Genomic DNA, 13181 nt, shown 5'->3' on the forward strand with positions numbered 1-13181 from the left:
AATTGGAGGATGTAGGGAATCTCTGCCTTGGAAAAGATGGGGTTTACCCTCATTCTCTCCATTTTCAAATTCCAGTTTGCTTCTTGTGGTCATGTTAAAGTAACATAATCCAAAAGCTAAAGACCATCTTTTTGTTGGAAAATTTGGGTGCTGTCTATGCATTTAATCAAGCAGTAATAATAATAATAATAATAATAATAATAATAATAATAATAATAATAATAATAATAATAATAATAATAATAATTTGGATTTATTAGCCGCTCCCTTTCCAAGTAGGACTCGGGGCGGCGTACAATGGAGCATAAAACTTAGAAGATATATAACAGCACATAAACGTACATAAATACAAAACACACATACACGGAGGAGGTAACAAATTTCATCATTTAGACAGTTAAAAATCAGCATTAAAATACCCCAATTGTAAAAACCCAATATGCAATTAAGAATTAATATTTAAAGACAATTTAAAAAACAGTTAGGAGGAATAAGAGAAATTACGATTGAGCCAGGCCAGATAATTGAAAGAGGTGGGTCTTCAGCTGTACACGGAAGGAGCGGAGATCGGAAGTAATCCTGATGTCACGGGGGAGGTCATTCCACAGGGCTGGGCCCATCACAGAGAAGGCTCTGCTCCTGGGTGTCGCCTCCCGGCACTGTTTGGCAGACGGCACCCGGAGAAGTCCCTCTCTGTGTGAGCGAATTGGTCGTAGGGATGTGTGGGGCAGGATGCGATCCTGCATATAACTAGGCCCTGTGCCATGAAGCGCTTTAAAGATCATAATCAAAACCTTGAAACGCACTCGGTAGACCACAGGAAGCCAGTGCAGCTCGCGCAGGAGAGGTGTTACAGGGGAGTATCTAGTCCTCCCCATAATCACCCGCGCGGCCGCATTCTGGACCAACTGTAGTCTCCGAGTGCATCTCAAGGGAAGCCCCATGTAGAGAGCATTGCAGTAATCCAGGCGAGACGTCACTAGCGCATGGGTGACTGTGCGTAGGGCATCCCGGTCCAATAAGGGGCGCAATTGGCGCATCAGGCGAACCTGATGGAACGCCTCCCTTGCCACGGCTGTTACATGATCATCCATGGACAGCCGGGCATCCAGGAGGACGCCCAAATTGCGCACCTGTTCCATGGGGGCTAGTTGGACGCCCCCGATGGCCAGAGATGGAAGCACCTGGTTGAACCGGGAGGCCGGAAGCCACAGCCACTCCGTCTTGGAAGGGTTGAGTTTTAGTCGGTTGCCATCCATCCAGACCCGTACGGCCTCCAGACACCGGGACATCATTTCGACGGCCTCATTGGGGTGGTTCGGGGTGGAAATGTATAGCTGAGTATCATCAGCATACAGATGATATCCCACCCCAAAACCACGGATGATCTCGCCCAGCGGTTTCATATATGTGTTGAACAGGAGAGGCGAGAGCACCGATCCCTGTGGCACTCCACATGTGAGTGGCCTCCGGGTCGAACTCTGCTCCCCTGCCAACACACGTTGCGTCCGATCAGAGAGGTAGGAGCCAAACCACCGTAAAACGGTGCCCCTGACTCCTAGCCCCTCTAGCCGGTGCAACAGGATACCATGGTCGATGGTATCGAACGCCGCCGAGAGATCTAATAGGACCAGGATAGAGGAACAACCCCTATCTCTGGCCCTCCAGAAATCATCAACCAATGCGACCAAGGCCGTCTCCGTGCTGTGCCCGGGTCGGAAGCCGGACTGGCGCGGGTCTAGATAATCATTTTCCTCCAGGTGACGTGGGAACTGCTGTACCACCACACTCTCTACAACCTTCGCTAAAAAAGGAAGGTTGGAGACTGGACGATAATTGACTAGGTCCGTTGGGTCCAGGGAAGGCTTCTTGAGCAGGGGCCTCACCACCGCCTCTTTCAAGGCGGCCGGTAGAGACCCCTCACCCAGCGAGGCGTTCACCAGGCCAAGGAGCCAGTCGCGCGTAACCTCCCAGGATGCCAGTACAAGCCAGGAGGGACACGGGTCCAATAAACATGTGGTGGGTCGCAGACGTCCACGCAACCTGTCCAAATCCTCGATGGCAACCGAGTCAAACTCCTCCCAAAGTGGTCCCTCAAGACTCGCCACGGGCGTCTCTACTGAACCACTGAAAGGGGCCCATCCCATCCGGATTTGAGCGACTTTGTCCTGTAGATATTTCCCAAACTCCTCTGCTCTGCCCTGTAGTGGGGCTTCCCGTGGTCTCTCAAACAAGAGAGAGCGGGTCACCCGAAACAGGGCGGCAGGGCGGTTATCTGCAGACGCAATAAGAGCGGCACAATGTTGACGTTTGGCCGCTCTTAATGCCACAAGGTACGTCTTCAAATAGGCTCGTGCCTGTGCTCGGTCAAATTCGGAACGGGAGGATCTCCAACGACTCTCTAGGCGTCTCTTGTGGCGTTTCATCACCCTTAGCTCCTCGGTAAACCAAGGTGCCAGGGTGGTTCGTCGCCGCAGGAGAGGCCGCAAAGGCGCCACCCGGTCTAGGGCCCCGGTAGTCGCACTATTCCATGCGTCTACCAGGTCCTCCACTCGGGGGCGGGTCAGGTCCACAGGAGGTGGCCCAAGTTCCGTCTGGAACCTATCCGGTTCCATCAGGCGCTTGGGGCGGAACCATCTAATACCTTCCAGTTCCGCCTCCTCGCGGCGGGGGGTAGCACCAGGGAAGTCCAGCCGGAGAAGTGAGTGATCCGACCATGACAGGGGAATAATGTCTAGATCCCCTATTCCCAGATCACTCGTCCACTGGCCAGAGACGAAAACAAGGTCCAGGGTGTGGCCTCCCTCGTGAGTAGGGCCCTGAATTAACTGGGTCAGGTCCATGGCTGTCATGGAAGCCATGAACTCCCGAACCCCCTCAGACGCTTCTCCCATCGACGGCAGATTAAAATCCCCCATCACTAAAAGTTTGGGGGTCTCAACCGCCACCGATGAGATCAGCTCAAGGAGTTCGGGCAGGGCCGCTGAAGTATAGCGAGGAGCCAGGTATACTATCAGCAGGCCCAACTGCCTCCCTGGGCCCCATCTCACGACGAGGGACTCACACCCGGATGTCTGCGGCACGGTGAACTCTCTCGGCTCTAAGTCTTCCCGGATAATCACTGCTACCCCGCCGCCCCTTCCCTGGGCCCGAGGCTGGTGAAATGCTCGATAACCTGGCGGGCACATTTCCACAAGGGGTAGACCTCCCTCGTGGCCCAACCAGGTCTCGGTTATTCCGGCGAGGTCCGGCTCCCCCTCCAAAATTAGATCGTGGATGAGGGGGGCCTTATTAACAACGGACCTCGCGTTGCATAACAGCAGTCTCAGGCCTTGGGTCTGTAGATCCTGACCACCTAGTATGCAGGGGTTGGTACAAACGACCGGGAATGACCAAAAACCCCGGTCTCCCAACCGACTACGCGCTCTTAAACTGTCCTCGCACCTGCCCCTCCCCACGACCGTTGGTATTAAGGAGCCCTGCACAGGAATGCTATCTTCCCTCTCCTCCCCCACTCCGCTCCCTCCTCTTTCGACCACACCTAGGTGCCTGGCTCTTCCATCCCTCCTAACCGGTTCCCCCCCCCATCCCTACAACCCCTCCCCCCCCCATCCTTATAACCCCTTACAACTTTTAAAAAACATTTAATTAAAAAACCCCTTAACGTGCGCTTCCTCCACCTCTCTGGGTTAATGAACCCGTCCTCAAGGTGGGCCCTTGAAAGGGCAGGAGGCCATAGCTGCGAGAGGGGGGAATCTCGTAGCTGTAGTAGGTCTAGCCTCGTATATAACATGATTAGACAGGGCCAAGTTCGTCAAGTGGGAGCTGTAGATGTATCAGTGGCCACAGTTCCCATTAAGGGGATGGTCTTGGCAAGAAGATAGTCCAGGCAGGGGGATAGGCTGATGGAAATAGTCCATATCTGGATGTAAATGCTGGCTGATGGAAGTATGATAAAGTAGCCAGCTGGTGGATAAAAATTGCAGCTAAGAGGTAGTTTGCAATGGATGGTAAATCATAATAGATGGTAGGGCAGATAGCCCGTAGTAAGTAGATGGTAAATGCGTGAGTGGGGGGGGGGGGTAGTAGTGAGCTCAGCAAAACACCGGGTCTGACCTTCTGCGTGGGCCTCTGATGTTCCAGGCCTCCGATTCCATGGCCTGCTCTAGATGAAAAAAAAAATCCTCTGTCCATTTGGCTACCCAGGTGTTGTTATTGGGCCCGGGAGGGCTGCATCGGCCTCCCTGCGGCCTCCCTGCAGCCCTTCCCTCATTCTTTCAACTCTCTGCTTCCTCCGGCGCCTCAGGCCTCACCCTCCTTCCTTCCTTCTTCCCTTCGGCGCCTTGGGTCACTCGGGCCTCCCTCGGGCCTTACATTCCTACACACAATCACCGGCCAAATTCGAGCTCAGCGATCCATAGTTCGTAATAGTTCGTAGTTTGGGCCGCTCGGCTCTCCAGGGTTGCCACCATCACTCTCATGTCACAGGCCAAAAACCGCCCAGTCGCACAGTCACGCAATCACGCAGACCGCCCAGACCACCGCCGCTGTCCTCCACCGCTGTCCTCCACCTCCTCCAGCCTTCTCGCCCCCCTCCAATCCAATCTTTACCGCTCCGCTGCTCCGCTGGCTCTGGCGCCCCGTTGTTCTGCCGCCGCTCTGCCGCTCTGCCGCCCTGACTCCGATTCTGAGAGCGCCGGCCGCCATGCTGGTTTAAAACGCTGGTTTAAAACACCAGCTGCCACGCTGGTTTAAAACGCCAGCTGCCACGCTGGTTTAAAACGCCAGCTGCCACGCTGCCACGCCGCGCCAACCGGCGCGCTATCTTCCTCCTGTCTGGCTGCCCGGCCGACCCGACAGGCCAGCTTGGGGCCAGGCAGGTGCCAGGATGTTTAGCGCCAAAAAACCCCGACCCTCAGGGTGGAAATGAGGGTCGGCAGCATCCCGCCCGTCAGGAAGCCCTCCGCATTTAGTGGAGCTCAGAGGCAGTCCTCCATTCCCTCCGGAAGCTCCTCCTCCCACCGTGTAGATTAGATTAGATTAGATTAGATTAGATTACTGTTCCTTACTTGAGGGGCAGAGGGGCAATAGCTTTAGTTAAAACACAATGAAATCTCAATATGGCCCATCATCCTTGAGTTTTAGAACCTCCTGTAGTACTGTAGGATTCAATATGATTTTTCAGGGCAATTTACAGGGGGTACCACAATATTGTATGCAAGATGGCAGGCATAACAATCCAAGCTCCACCCCTTTTTCTATATGTATTTCCCACACATGCCCACTCAAGCAGTGCATGTATTATGACATTAGTCCCACTGTTTTATAGATCTTGATCCACAATTCAGATATTCTTATCTCTTTACAAATAATAAGCCTATAGCAGCACACTCTAGACTCAATGTCTAACAGTATAAAAAGTTAAGGAATGAGACACTGAAGTATCCAGCAGACTAATTACAGTGGCAAACTACATCTATATATCATATTCCTGTATATTAAACATTACACTGGATCCACTAAAAATATTACTTCATGTTTGTTGAACACTATTGTATTTTTTCCAGAAAATAACTGTTGAAATGAGCTCCTTAAAATGCAAGATATGTCCAGATGTTATAATTGTGCATTTTAGTGTCACTTTTAAAGATAAATATTACTTCATATATAAATTTCACAGTATTTTGAAAGATGCATTAGCTTTTCAAGTATGGCATGTCTTTTGAATTATATATCATTGTTCTGGAAACTTACCAGAGGACAATGGAAACGGATATCGTGTCCTTTTTTAAAAATAAAAGGGGTGGACTACAAAGTAGGAATACTGTTGGAAATTGCAACTGGGTAACTTTTTCAAACTTTGGTCTGCATACACTCGTTATATGTTTGATTTCCCATTGTTTCCTATTGTTAGTAGATCAACTAAATGTTAAAAATTTAATTGAAATACAAAATGTAGTTATAAATGTAAGGCCTTTGTTTCAAATATAGGAGTCTAATAAATAAATAAAATATAAGAGTTTTTAAAAATTTGCACATACAAGTAAACTACACAAATAATCTCACTGCTACTTCCATCCTTGGTGGAAGAGTCATTCTTACCCAATTGCTTGAAATGAAGCTAGAATCAGGGTAACCATAGGAGAGGTTTAAAAAAAAGTCAAGATGGTAAGAATAATAAAAGTCAATCACTTTTTAAGACACATCATATTAAAAAAGGAATAAAGCTAATTTTTATTTACCTTTTTTTAATTAAAAAATTAATTTTAATTTTCAAAACAAACACAACACATAAAATCTTCCTTCTTTACATACTGTAGAAAGTGTATCAGTTGGTTATAAAAGGCTTTCGTGCATCTCTTCCAGTCATCAAGCATAATTCATATTAACTCAAGTAGTTTAACTCGGATATTTATACATGTTACCATCATCATACCTCCATTTTCATTTGACTATAATTGTTTAAACGTCGTTCATAAAATATACCAATACATAACCACATTCTGGCATTTCATTTACTATTTCTAAAATCCTCCAATACCACTGAATCCTTATATCCTATTCTAGCTAAACATCCATAATATTTAGTAACAAAATTTTTCTAATCCTCCTTTCCAAATCACTGTTTACAATTTACATCCAGTTTCCTTATGTTGTACCCATACATACATATATGTTGTTATCATTATCCCTCCTTTATTTGACTATATCCTATATCATAACATTTTCCCCCTAATAATCAAGACTTAACTGAATCTAATTTAGTTCTTTTTATTAACCTTTATATATAATCCAAAAGGATTTCTAATGTTCCTTTCATGGGTACCATTCAATATTCATATCCAATTATTACTTATCATAACACTACACATTGTATATATTATTATCATTATCAAATATGTATTTATCTATACCTATTGTCACTAAATTTCACTAAGTTTAACTAGTTTTAAATTATATACTTCCCTCTATCAACCTGTATCTTTCCAATAGCAAAACAGTCTCATCTCTTCTGCCATTTGTGGTGTCAGTCCTCTAATCATCTCCTTAATCAAATTTGTATGGACTCCTCTTAGCAACTCCTTGCTTATAAAATCTCTCATGTAATTTTGATGCCCTTCTTCTTTTACTTTACTTTACTTTTATTTAATTTATAAACCGCACCCTCTCCCCGAAGGGACTCAGGGCGGTGTACAGTCATAATAAAAACACAATATAAATACATATAGATAGAGGAGGCGACATACAAACTGTACAATAATAACTAAAATTAAAAGCAACATTAAAATCTACCCCTAAAAACTACCCCAGAATTAAAATAACTGCCAGGAGGATACGAATGGAAACCATAAATGGGCTAGGCCAGCTAATTGGAACAGGTGGGTCTTGAGTTTCTTACGGAAGGAGCAGAGGTCAGTAGTGGTTCTGATATCGGGGGGGAGGTCATTCCAGAGGGTTGGGCCCATCACAGAGAAGGCCCTACTCCTGGGCACCGCCCGTTGGCATTGCTTGGTGGACGGCACCCGGAGGAGTCCCTCCCTGTGAGAGCGAATTGGTCGCTGTTCTGTTTCCTTAATCAGCTTATCTTTGATTGTCAGTAGTGTTATCAATGATGTTGCTAATAAAATTTCTCTCTTTAAATCCATAAATTCTTTTGTTTTTTCTTCTTCTGTGTCTTGCCATCTGGAGTAGAGTTCCCCTCCATTTAATTACTCTTTCAGTATTCCACTCTTTCCATTTCCAGAAACAAACCAATCACCATAAATATCAGCAAATTTAATTTCTTTATGGTTATTTTCCACTTCGGTTTTTAGGATTCTAACCTCCACTTTTTCCACTTGATAAACATCTCCAACTTCTTCATCATATTTTACTGTTAGATGCTCTAAGTCTTCCAACTTCTTCTCTGTCCTCTCAAATGTGTTTGATAATTTCTGAGTTTCTAAGAATATCTTTTGCAGACTTTAAATTTCTTTCTGCTGTTGAAATTGTGCCATTATCTCCAGCTAACGAACACTGCTGCTCTAGCTTGGAAGGTTTTTACAAGATTAAGCATAGATTCACAATAACGTTTTATTTTCACTTTTCTCTGGTTTAAGATATACTTCAAAAGGACATCCGTATGCTTTTCTTCTTATCACTCTCTATAAACAAGCAGTGAGACCTTGGAGTGCCAAGCCAGGATAATCAGTAAGAAAAGTAAAAGTGTTTCATTTCCAATTTCCAGCCTCCGAGTAGCAGTGTTATTGTTGCAATTTTCTTTGTTTCTTTTTGTATCTTTTTTGTATTTTAAGTTTTTAAAAAGTCTGATTCTTGAATGAGTTACAAAAACATCCACAGTAATGAAAGAGGAGAATTTTAGTCCATAGGTTACAAAGAATAATAAAAGAAAAAAAATAGAAGAAGAAAACTTAATCCATTCATTTTAAAAGGCTTGCATAAATTCCATCCATGAACATAGCATTTAAAAAATAAGATAACCCACTGTCCAAAACCATTCCTTTTGCCACTTATTTCTTCTGTTCTCCAATTTAAATTAATTTTAAGTTATTTATAGGCAGTCTCTTTTAAAATGGTAAAAATTCCTAACCAACTAGGAACACTTTCTCTTTCTGTATCCTTCCATTTTGGAGCCACCCCGACTTCATCAGCCTTGGCTGGATTTTTTGTCGCCAGCTTGAAGAACTTCTCTTGCATCGATCAGGGACTTTGCGATGTCCCTGAGATCAGCAAGACATATTCTTCCTGTTCACTGTCTCTGCGGCATGGTTTAGGTCCGATTGGACCACCCAGTGGCAAAAGTATGGACTGTGGTCTCGGAGCATCGAGATTGCACGTCCGTATTGTTGTGACATTGGCTCCTCCCTCCCTTTATTTACCTTTTTGACCATCCTGCAGATGCCCCGACCCAGAATACAACAGATTACAATTTTGGCCTTTTATAATATAGCCATTCATTCATAGATTATGAAATCCTTCTTCTCCTTCCTCCTCCTCCTCCTCCTCCTCTCCTTCTTCCTCCTCTTTTTGCCACTAGAGAACTAAGTTAAATCATTCTAATTTATAATGCATATGTCTTAAAAGGAAAGATAGGCAGGAATATGCACTGCATATCAGACATTAATACAATCAAGCAAGTCCAGAAATATTTCACAAGAAGAGTCCTCCACTCCTCTGCTCACAACAGAATACCTTATACCACCAGGTTGAAATTTTGGAGTTAGACAACTTAGAACTATACTGCCTTCTATCTGATCTGAGCATAGTACATAAAATTATTTGCTACAATATCCTACCTGTGAGTGACTACTTCAGCTTCAACTACAACAATACACAAGCACACAATAGATACAAACTTAAGGTAAACTGCTTGATTGCAGAAAATATGACTTCAGCAACAGAGTGGTCAATGCCTGAAATGCACTATGTGACTCTGTGGTTTCATCCCCAAAACCCCACAACCTTAACTTTAAACTGTCTACTGTTGACCTCACCCCATTCCTAAGAGGTCTGTAAGGGGTGTGCATAAGCACACCAATATGCATACCGTCCCTGTCCTACTGTCCCCAGTTTTTCATATCCATTTTCTATATTCATAATCATGTTTATACTTATATATGTTATCTTATACATTCTTGACAAAATAAATAAAATAAAATAAAATACAGCATGACTCTAGTGAAAAACTCTGCTGGCTTTCGCCTTTAGACTGAAACAATAGAAAACAAAACTCTGAAATAGTTGTTCTATCAAATAACAAATATATCATCTGATCAATCAATAATCAGACATCAGACCTTATCAACAATAATGAATAATCAGATACTATCAAACATCTGATGTACTGGCTAGAAGTTATCTTAATTAGATGCAGTTTAATCAGACTTTAGTATATCAGTCATGTGGAACACTCTTCTGTGAATGAAAAATGTTAGTGTCTTTTCTGTAAAATAACTTTCTTGGGAAAAGAAGTTTGCAATGGTTGCATATGCTGTGAGAGAAACATACTGTAGAGTTGGAGAACAGCTTCCAAAGACATCTGGTCTTTGACTGAATAGCATCTGGAATTGCCAAATGTTGGCAGTTCCTATGGAAGAAAAGAATGCCACATTTTTAATGGCATATTCCACCTGCTAGTTTTCACTTGGGGAAAAGCTATTGAAAGCACATGGAATGGAGGCAGATGGGCCCCAGTTCAGTCTCTGGTGGCGTCTCCTATGAGATATCTAGGAATGTTGCTGACGCTGTGGATCATATCCTCTAGCAACCATGTGTGAACACAATATCCAACATTGGCAGACGATTCATCTTCCCACTCATATCACTCTACACAACACCGTGCCTGTCCTCGAATCCATTCTAGTGACGTAGAAGGTTAAAAGGATCCAATCTGTGGATGCATGCATAGAGGAGGCCATAAAGAAGTAGAAATACACAAGAAATACTGAACATAGCTAGTGGTGCCCGCAGCAAACCCACAATGCTTCCAAATGGTGACACCATCATATTACATCCATGCATCCTGACATCTGTGACAAGTAAATGTCACAGAATTTGCAACTATTATGTCATTTTCTTTTCATTATTTGCCACGATCATCCAGCTCTGCCTGGGGATGTCCATGTTCATGAAGACCCAAGGTGGAGAAATGTCCATGTTCATGAAGGCCTAAGGTGAAGGAGCGCCCATGTTCATGAAGGCCCAAGGTGGAGGAAGCAGAAGGAGGCAGATCATGAAAAGTGAGTGACAACATCAAAACTGAGCTCAGCAGATAAATGGACTGAAGTATCTTCTCTGTTTTACTAATCTGCAACAGAACTGCTACATTAAAGATGTCAAGGCTTCATGTTAATGCTAATTAGACTATCTCTTTGTTCACTTGACCCAAGCAGACTCAAATAGACTTACTACAGAAAATTAAGAGGCCATTCATATAAGAAACTTTCTGTTATGTTCTGGGTAATCTCCAAATGGTGTCAACCCAGCATATTTAAAAATTTACAGTGCCTTATCATTCTTTCTCTGTGTCATATAATATACTGTATGTGGTATATGCATAATTTTGTATTTGTTTATTTATTTTGTCATGTTTATGCAGGGTATATTGGAGGTGGTGACCCTTTGAGAGCTGTTTGCGATGAAATTTCATTTTAATATATGTCGATTAATGTACATTCAAAGCAGTGGTGGGTTTCAAATTTTTTAGAACCTCTTCTGTAGGTGTGGCCTGTTTTGTGGGAGTGGCTTGGCAGTCATGTGACCGGGTGGGAATGGCTTGGTGGTCATGTGACCAGGTGGGAGTGGCTTGGCAGTCATGTGACTGGGTGGGCATGGCCAACTTAGAAAATGTGGTGAAACTCACCATGCTCTTACTTAGCAACCAAAATTTTGGGCTCAATTGTGGTAATAAGTTCTCTTTCTCTTTCTTTCTTTCTTTCTTTCTTTCTTTCTTTCTTTCTTTCTTTCTTTCTTTCTTTCTTTCTTTCTTTTATCTCTCTCTCCCACTTTCTCTTTCTTTCTTTCTCTCTCTTTTTCTTTCTGTCTCTGTCTGTCTGTCTGTCTGTCTCTCTTCTGTTTCTCTCTGTATCTCTCTGTCTCTCTCTCCTCCCTCCCCCCATCTCTGTCATTCTATGTCTGTGTGTGTGTGTGTGTGTGTCTCACTCTCTCTCTCTCTGTGTCTGTGTCTGTCTCTCTCCCCTCCCTTCCTCTCTCTCTGTTACTCTGTGTGTGTATGTGTGTGTCTGTCTGTCTGTCTCTCACTCATTCACTTAATCACTCTGTGTGTCTCTCTCTCTGTGTGTGTGTCTCTCTCTGTCTGTCTCTCCCTCCCTGCCCCTCTCTCTGTGTGTGTGTCTGTCTGTCTGTCTGTCTGTCTGTCTGTCAGTCAGTCTCTCTCTGATTCCCACCCTCCCTCTCTCTGTCTCTCTCTGTGCCTCTCTCTGTCTGTATGTCTGTCTCTGTTTGTCTGTCTGTCTGTCTCTCTCTCTCTCTCTCTCTCACACACACACACACATACTGTGGTCACCTTGTTGAGTGTTGCAATCACATTTGAAAAACTCAACAACTGGCCTGCATTTATGGTATATTGCAGCATTCTGCAGTCATAGGACCAAAATATATGGTTAAAAGTACCTCGCAGCAGAATATCCCAAGACTTTGGAGGAAAGCTTACAGCCTGGAGCAGGACCAAAGTCTCTCTCCCAACTGGCCTTTCCTCCCTCAGAGGGCTTTGGAGGGAAGCTTCTGCAGAAGCCCAGGTGAGTGATTACAAGTTCCCACTGTTAGAAGCTGCTCTCCAAGGGAGGAAGGGCCAATTGGGAGAGAGGCTTTGGTCCTGCTCTGGGCTGTAATTGTGCGTCTATGTTTTCCACGGAGTGGGGCCATGGCCAGAAGGCAAGGAATGTGAGGTGGTGTGGCGGTGGTGGCAGCAGCATGGGGAGTCGTGGCACCGCCCACTGAGCTACGCAACAAACAGCTAGCCCAGGAGCAGTAGCTGCTGCCGCCAGCCACCCCGCGCCATCATCACTCGCTACCACTCAGGCTGGAGCCCGGGCGGGCATGCAGAGGGGGCGTGGTGGCAGCGATGGCAGCCATGCAGGGGGAATGCTTTGGTGTGTGCTAATGGAAGGAAGGAAGGAATGAAGGAGGCTGCAGGCTTATTTGCTTCGGTTATGCTATCTCCTTCCGTTCTCTGCTGCCCAAACAAACTACCTCCCGTCGCCCCGTGCTCAGCAAAGCAAGTCCAGGGAAGTCCTTTGCTGGCGGCCAGGTTCTAGGACACCTGGCCACCAGCAAAGGACCTCCCTGGACTTGCTTTGCTGAGCACGGGGTGACGGGCGGTAGTTTGCATGGTGCGGCTGGTGCCTAGGAGGTTCTAGGAGACTGGCCGCACCGCATAAGCTCCTGCCACCGCCCCCACCCCTGCATCCATGCTTACTGGTGGCCAGGCATCTTAGGCAAGTCTGGGGACCTTGCAAAGGCCTTGCGAGGTCCCCAAAGTTTCCAAAGACACCAGCTGCGCTGCGTAAGTTCCTGCCGCCGTCCCCACCCCAGCGCCCGTGCTTGCTGGCAGCCATGCAGCCATGTGCTATAAGTGAGCCCGGGATCCATGCAAGGCTGCAAAAGGTCACCAGACTTGCTTATAACGCAGGGCCACGGCAGGCCACTCCAGCTGGCCTGCC

The sequence above is a fragment of the Natrix helvetica genome, assembly GCF_964273705.1.
Source record: "Natrix helvetica genome assembly, chromosome: 2".
NCBI lineage: Eukaryota > Metazoa > Chordata > Lepidosauria > Squamata > Natricidae > Natrix > Natrix helvetica.